Source organism: Rutidosis leptorrhynchoides, chromosome 11, assembly GCF_046630445.1.
Source record: "Rutidosis leptorrhynchoides isolate AG116_Rl617_1_P2 chromosome 11, CSIRO_AGI_Rlap_v1, whole genome shotgun sequence".
NCBI lineage: Eukaryota > Viridiplantae > Streptophyta > Magnoliopsida > Asterales > Asteraceae > Rutidosis > Rutidosis leptorrhynchoides.
Window position 1 is genome coordinate 404917424 of NC_092343.1, and position 8957 is coordinate 404926380.

The following is an 8957-nucleotide window of genomic DNA, read 5'->3' on the forward strand; positions in this document are numbered from 1 at the left end:
CTTACATGACATATTTTTCAAGGAAACGTTGCATTCGCCAAATCATCACCATGTATCTTATTTTGACTGCATTGTCAACGGAAATACTGTTGTAAACTATTATTTATGGTGATTGTCTATATGTAGAAATCATCAGATGTCGAAAACCTTTGATTTAAATATTCATTTATGGTGTGCCTTTTCAAAAGAATGCAATGTTTACAAAACGTATCATATAGAGGTCAAATACCTCGCAATGAAATCAATGAATGACGTGTTCGTCCATATGGATTTGGAGCGATCGTCACACCCGAAGCCATGCGATCGCATGGCCAGACAACTAATACCTCATGCGATCGCATGAGGTGAAAAGACATGTCAGAAACCCCAGAAGTACGGATTAGGGTTTATGTATAATTATTATTATTATTAATTAATTAGTTAATTAGGTTTTTATATAATAATAATTAGTTTTAGTTTTATTTAATTTGTAATTTTAGTTTTAATTAGTTTTATTAAATTATAAAATTAATACTTTTATAAAATAATAATATAAAAATAATATTTTTATAAAAATAAGTAATTTTATCATTTTTTATTTACTTTTTATAAATTGTATATTTTAAATAATTTGTATTTTTATCGTTCGTAATTAGTTTAAACTTAGTTTTTGCCTTAGTTATTTTATATTTCTAGATTTTTAGACTTTGAAGTAAAATTCCTTAAGTGCTTTTTCTTTAGATTAAGATTTAGGCGCTTTAGAATTTTACGACGTTGCTTATCGCTTTAATATTTAATAGATTTTAGTGCTTTTTAAGTAATTGCCGATTTGGAATTAGAATTCCTCTAAGCTTTAATACCTTTAGACGCAAGTTTTAATTTTTAGTTTTTAGACTTTTAAGTTTCGACGCTTTACTTTTTTATTTTTTGACTGTTTGTTTTTCGTCTCTTATTTTTCGACGCACTTTTTCTTTTTCATTTCTACGCTCTAGTTTTTAGGACATGAACTTTTCTTATTTTCTTTAAATTTCGAAGAAAAATTATTTTTAAGCGGTTAAATTGATAGACATCCAAAATTTTCTGGTTCGTAGTAATAGTTGGATTTGTTAATGACGAGTTGTGGGCTTTCGATTTAAAGGGTTTTGGCTACCTACTGCATCTATTGGCTATTCGAAACGTGGACAAAATCAGAAATGTCTATTAATTTGATAACTTGTATAATTTTTATCTTTATAACTAATAGGATATTCAGTGAATGCATCGAGCAACACGTTCACCACCTTTCATACGTTCACCACCTGTAACTAGATCAAGACATTTAGCAAATATTGTCGCAATTGATTTTTCTTTAGAATCATCATCTAGTCGAACAAGTACTCCAACTCAAATTTCCGATAATCCAATTTTTGAAACCAACTTCACAATTAAGGACCCGGAGGATAATCAGGGACAATTCAGAGATCCTGAACCACTAATGATTCCTCATGAACCACAAATTACTCATCCAGAGATTATTGAAGAAGAAACCGTTAAATCAGAATCTCCTAGTGATTCAGATTAAACCATTTCAATCATGGAAGAAACGAAACCTCAAAGTATGGAGGATCGAATGAAAGCTACACGCACTGGACAAGGTCACACAATTATTCAACCAGATATTAATGCGCCAGATTATGAAATCAAAGGACAAATCCTACACATGGTAACTAATCAGTGCCAATTTAGTGGTACGCCAAAGGAAGATCCAAACGAACATCTTCGTACCTTTAATAGGATCTGTACTCTATTCAAAATCTGAGAAATTGAAGATGAACAGATCTATCTCATGTTGTTTTCCTGGACTTTAAAGGGAGAAGCCAAGGATTGGTTATAATCGTTACCTGAAGGAGCGATTGATTCATGGGATGTTTTAGTTGAGAAATTTCTTAAAAGATTCTTTTCGGCATCTAAAGCCGTGAGACTTCAAGGAGAAATTGCCACGTTCGCACAAAAGCCAAATGAAACGCTATATGAGGCATGGACAAGATTCAGAAAAATGTTGAGAAGTTGTCCTCAACACGGTCTAGATACTTATCAAATAGTTCAAATATTTTACAAAGGAGTCGACGTCACTACACGAAAAGACATCGACACAGCAGCTGGTGGTTTTATTATGAAGAAAATAGCAATCGAAGCTCACAAAATTATTGATAATACAGCATCCCACTCACATGAGTGGCATCAAGAAAAAGATTTTCGTTCATCTAAAGCGGCTAGAGCCATTTCTAGCCATGACTTTGATTCCATTTCGGCAAAGTTAGATGCTTTCGAGAGACGAATGGAAAAGATGACAAAAGATATTCACGCAATACGCATTAGTTATGAGCAGTGTGGAGGACCACATTTGACAAAAGATTGTCTCAGTGTTGAACAAACAATGGAACAAAGTGAGAATGTTTCATATATGAACCAAAGGCCGGGAAATAATTATCAAAATAATTATCAACCACCAAGGCCAAACTACAATCAAAATCAGAATTATAACCGAAATGTTCCATACAACAACCAACAAGGTCCTAGCAATCAACAAGTATCTAATAACACTTATAACCAGCAGAGACCTATTTTCCCAAATAAACCACCACAAACCGATGAGAAAAATACAAACTTGGACGAGATGATGGCAAAGTTAACAGAATCTCAAAACCAGTTATTTACATCTCAGAAATAAACCAATGAACAAAATGCTCAAACATTTAGAAATCAACAAGCTTCAATCCAAAATCTGGAACAAGAAGTGAGCAACCTAGCAAGGTTGATAGGTGAAAGAAAACCGGGGAGTCTACCTAGCGATACAAATGCTAACCCCCGGAATGAAACAGCTAAAGTCATTACCACAAGAAGTGGTATTACACTTAAACCACCTGAAATGCCTGTAATTTCTGATGACTCTATTCCTACTACACAGGTACCACAGCCTGAGCAAGAGAAGGAAACAGAGTCGGTAGTTGAAAAGGTTAATGAAGATAACACAGTTAAGGCAAAAGCTTATGTTAAACCATACCAACCACCACTTCGTTACCCGAGTAAAATGAGAAAAGAAAGACTTGAAGCTGAGCAATCCAAATTCTTGGATATGTTTAAACAAATAAATGTCAATCTTCCTTTTATTGATGTGATTTCAGGAATGCCAAGATATGCTAAATTCCTGAAAGATCTAATCACAAATAGAAAGAAAATGGAAGAACTCTCGGCTGTTACAATGAATGCTAATTGTTCTGTAGTGCTGTTGAATAAGATACCAGAAAAATTATCATATCCAGGAAGTTTCACAATTCCATGTTTTTTGGGTAGTCTTAGTTCAATAGAAGCATTGGCAGATTTAGGTGCTAGTATAAATTTAATGCCATATTCATTATACGCTAAACTAGACCTTGGAGAATTGAAACCAACACGAATAAGCATACAACTAGCCGATCGTTCAATAAAATATCCTAGAGGGATAATGAAAAACATGCTAGTTAAAGTTGGTACTTTAGTATTTCCAGTAGACTTTGTTATTCTGGACATGGAAGAAGATTCTCGAGTTCCTCTTATATTAGGAAGACCATTCTTAAACACGGCTAAAGCAATAATAAACGTGTTCGGTAAGAAACTGACCCTAAGTATAGAGGACGAGAGTGTTACTTTTTCTGTTGATAGAGCCATGCAACAACCGCAATCTGCAGATGATACATGTTATTATGTTCAAACCATAGATTCACAAGAAGAATTGTTACAAGAATTTTCAGAATTACAAGGAACAGGAGAATGTTCTTTTAGAGAAGGAACCGAACCAATCGAGGAAGCTGAAATGTTAGCCGCACTTATGGCTAATGAGTACGAACCAACAACAGAAGAACTTCAAGTACTAAAAGAGGAAGACAAATATCGATACAAATCATCGATAGAAGAACCACTGATATTAGAGTTAAAACCACTTCCAAACCATTTGGAATACGCTTATTTACATGGTGAATCTAAATTACCTGTAATAATCTCGTCTTCTCTTAAGAAAAATGAAAAATCTCAACTCATTTCTGTGCTAAAAGCTCATAAACCAGCTATTGCATGGAAGATTCATGACATTAAAGGTATAAGTCCTTCGTATTGCACACATAAAATCCTTATGGAAGAAGGTCTTAAAACATATGTGCAACATCAACGAAGACTAAATCCTAATATGCAAGAAGTTGTTAAGAAAGAAATTATTAAACTGCTTGATGTAGGTTTAATTTATCCAATCTCTGATAGTCTATGGGTAAGCCCAGTTCAATGCGTACCTAAGAAGGGTGGCATCACTGTTATCACAAATGAAAAAGATGAGCTTATTCCTACTAGGACTGTAACGGGATGGCGTGTTTGTATCGATTATAGAAAATTAAATGACGCCACCAGAAAAGATCATTTTCCCTTACCTTTCATTGATCAAATGTTGGAAAGGTTAGCTGGGAACAGGTACTATTATTTTCTTGACGGTTTCTCCGGATACTTTCAAATTCCAATTGCACCCGAGGACCAAGAGAAAACCACCTTCACGTGCCCTTATGGTACTTTGGCTTACAAACGCATGCCATTTGGACTTTGCAACGCCCCTGCAACCTTTTAAAGGTGCATGATGGCTAGGGGTGGTCAGTATTTGGTTTGAAACCGTGGAACCCGAAAACCAAACCGAAACCAAACCGGAAAAAAACCAAACCGAATTTGAAAAACGATTTTCGGATCGAGTCAAACCGAAACCGAATTTGAATTTGGTTTTCGGTTCGGTTTTCGGTTTTGAATATTTTGAATTTGGTTTAACCGAAAACCGAATTCAAAATCGAATCCAAAATTTTATATAATTAATTCGTATATTTATGTTTTAATGTCATTATAATTTGGGATCCAGTCAATAAAATATGTTCTCACCCATATGACGATTTGGTAGCTCACATTATAATTATGGTATTCAAATTATTATGTTCTTTTTTCTTAATAACAAAAGCAGTAAACGTCGTAATTAAGCTATAAATATTAATAAATGATCAAGAATTTCTTGATAATTTAATAGTGCGTCATTGTTTTAGGATATAAATAACTACGACATCAGTAACACCAAAATTAAACTACCATCATTCTCAATGTTTTCATAATATTCGGTTTTAACCGAAAACCAAACCGAATCCGAATTCGGTTTTCGGTTCGGTTCGGTTCTAACTTTGAATTCGGTTTTCGGTTTTGCCCAAAAAAAGTTCAAAACCGAATACACCGAACGGAATAAACCGAACAAATCGAAAACCGAACCGATGAACACCCCTAATGATGGCGATTTTTCACGACATGATAGAGGAATGCATGGAAGTTTTCATGGATGACTTTTCAGTCTTCGGTGATACTTTTGAAACATGTCTTGTTAATCTTGAACGAATGCTTATTAGATGCGAAAAATCAAATCTAGTACTTAATTGGGAGAAATGCCATTTCATGGTTAAAGAAGGCATCGTTCTTGGTCATAAAATTTCATGTGAAGGAATTGAAGTGGATAGAGCTAAAGTAGATGTAATTGCTAAACTTCCACATCCCACCAATGTTAGATGAGTTACGAGTTTTCTAGGGCATGCCGATTTTTACCGACGTTTCATAAAAGATTTTTCTAAAATTGCCATTCCTATGAATAAACTGACAGAAAAAGATGCTCCATTCATCTTTTCGGATGAATGCATCAAATCTTTTAATATTCTTAAAGAAAAACTCACTAATGCGCCGATCATGATAACTCCAAATTGGAATCTACCATTTGAACTCATGTACGATGCAAGTGATTTTGCAATGGGAACCGTTTTAGGTCAAAGAATTGAAAAACGATTTCAACCTATTTATTATGCTAGTAAGACGTTACAAGGAGTACAAACGAATTATACAACTACTGAAAAATAACTCCTTGCTATCGTTTTTGCTTTTGACAAATTTCGTTCATATCTCGTTCTAGCTAAAACGGTGGTCCATACTGATCATTCTACTCTTAGATACCTATTTTCAAAACAAGATGCCAAACCACAATTAATCCGTTGGATCTTACTCTCACAAGAGTTCGATATTGAAATCCGAGATAAAAAGGGAGCAGAAAATCTCGCAGCTGATCATCTTTCTCGCCTTGAAAACCCCGAATTAGAAGTTCTAAATGAATCAACCATACAAGATAACTTTCCAGATGAATATCTCTTGCAAATCGATTATATTGAAATTTCATGGTTTGCAGACTTTGCAAACTACTTAGTATGTGGATTCCTTGAAAAAGGGTTGTCGTACCAAAAATGAAAGAAATTCTTTAGTGATATAAAACACTATTTTTGGAAGGATCCACATTTGTTTAAGAGATGTCCCAATGGAATAATACGCCGATGCGTATTCGGAGATGAAGCTAGTCAAATCTTAAACCATTGTCACACAGGACCAACAGGAGGGCATTATGGGCCTCAAATCACAGCAAAGAAAGTCTACGACGCTGGATTCTATTGGCCTTCAATTTTCAAAGATGCACACCTTCTTTGTAAATCCTGTAATGCATGTCAAAGGACCGAAAAAATAAGTCAACGTGATGAAATGCCACAAAATGTCATTCAAGTATGTGAAGTATTTGACATTTGGGGTATTGACTCTATGGGTCCATTTCCAAAATCTCATAATAATCTCTACATTCTCGTAGCCATTGATTATGTATCTAAATGGGCGGAAGCACAAGCTCTCCCAACTAACGATGCACGAGTTGTTGTCAACTTCTTAAAACGTCTTTTTGAAAGGTTCGAAACACCGAAAGCTTTAATAAGTGATCAGGGTACTCATTTATGTAATAATCAACTTGAGAAAGTTCTCAAAAGATATGGAGTAACTCATAAAATCTTAACTGCTTATCATCCATAAACAAGTGGACAAGTTGAAAATACCAACCGAGCATTAAAACGTATTCTAGAGAAAACTGTAGGATCAAATCCGAAGGAATGGTCCATAAAACTGGAGGATGCACTTTGGACTTTTGGAACAGCCTACAGAACTCCAATTGGAACCATACCATTTAAAATCGTTTACGAAAAAGCATGTCACCTTCCAGTAGAAATTGAGCACAAAGCATTTTGGGCTTTGAAGGCATGTAATCTTGATTTACATGAAGCCGGACGTTTACGATTAAGTCAGCTAAACGAATTAGAAGAATTAATACATGATGCATATGAAAATTCGTTAATCTATAAGGAAAGAACGAAGAAATGGCATGATAAAAGAATCAGAAGTTCAAAAGAATTTAAGAAAGGAGACAGAGTCCTTCTTTTCAATTCACGATTCAAGCTATTTCCTGGAAAATTGAAATCAAGATGGTCTGGACCATTCATAGTCAAAAGAGCTTTCCCATATGAAAGGATTGAATTTAAAGTTAATAGTCACAGAGTTAAACATTACATACATGGTCCGATGGAAGTTGATAATGAAGTTAATCATAATTTCACCTCCCAAGAAAATCCTCAGAATGAAAACATAAATATGTTGTCAACGACATATGAAAAACCAAAATTAGAAGATGAGGAGGTTTCAAATTGGAATGATGAGGAAGAATTTCTATATAAACCTCCCATTCCAAGAAAATGGGTAAAATGTGAACAAGAAGTTCAAGCAGAAGTGAAAGAACCAAGAAAAGAGCACCCGGAAAAGGTTAATAAACCAACTCTACTTACTAAAGTGGGAGATCCAGGTGAATTTATCATTTCTTGCTTACTTAATGATGGTGCTATGTATAATGGGCTCGCAGATTTAGGGGCAAGTGCGAATATTATGCCTCTTTCCTTATACAAAAGATTAGGTGTGGGTAAATTAAGACCAACCAGAATAGGTGTTCAATTATTTGACCAAACCATTAAACACCCAGTTGGAATAGTCAATAATTTACTTGTTAAAGTGGGAAGTTTGACCTTTGTTGCAAATTTCATAGTTATTAATGTGGAGGAAAACCTTGATATTCCTCTAATTTTAGGTCGCCCATTTTTAGCAACCACCGAGGCGTTCTTTGATATAAGAGAAGGTAGAATGACACTTAGGCATGGTGACAAATCGGTCACCTTTGTGAACCAAAAGTTTCAATCTTCACCAACCAAAACTATTGAACCAATAAAAACGCCTAAGTGTGGGGAAGATGAAGAAACACCTAATGATAACCTGATAACAAAGAACCCCGTTGATGATACAAAATTAGATGAACCCGTTTTTAACAGTTCAACGAAGAAACTTTATAAACGGATTCAAGATGCTAGGATTAAGGGGAACTTTAAGTTATGTAACCGATTAGTATTCAATTTGTCGCCTAAAGAAAAGGTGATGTTAGTTGAATTTGTGAATGTTACAGAGGAAATCAACAAATGGTTTGAAGCAAAAGTCAAAGATATGCAAGTTATTGATGGTCCAATTGAAATTAACAGTGAAGTTAATCACAATTTCAACACCATAGCTAACTAAGTGTGGGGAGATTCAAATGTTCTAAGATATAATGCTGTTTAGAGTTAGATTTTCTATTTTCGTGTAGTTCTCGAGAATGGAATCCGATTGGTCTTTCCCTAGCAGACACTAAAGAATTAGTCTTCTCCCCCCATTCTGAATTTTTATTCTTATTAGGTTTTACGAAATGAAGAATTCCTTTGATCTGAACCGTGGTCTACTACTACACGATATGATTATTAAACATAATAATAACACATTTTCGAGTGGTGTCAGTAATAAGAGGCAGATGTGATGAAGTGAGAAAAGAACTCAGGAAAGAACATCATAAGACACATTTCGGTAAAGGAACATAAAAATCCGCAGCAAAAAGAAGAGTGAGACATCTTGAAAAATGTCATAAATGCGGAAAATGGTCACACGAAGGAAAATGCTCGACGAATCAGACATATTCCAATATCGAGTTCGTTACTCTATGTAGAGAAGGACCGTTCATATGTTTA

The 8957-nt window shown here is 34.7% G+C and overlaps 1 non-coding gene across 1 annotated transcript; it reads right to left on the reverse strand.

Moving 5' to 3' along the window:
* Positions 1–1936: 1936 nt before the first annotated feature.
* LOC139878994 (small nucleolar RNA R71) lies at positions 1937–2043 on the reverse strand. Its single transcript, XR_011769851.1, has one exon. It is a non-coding gene; the product is annotated as a small nucleolar RNA R71 (small nucleolar RNA).
* Between the last annotated feature and the right edge of the window lie 6914 nt (positions 2044–8957).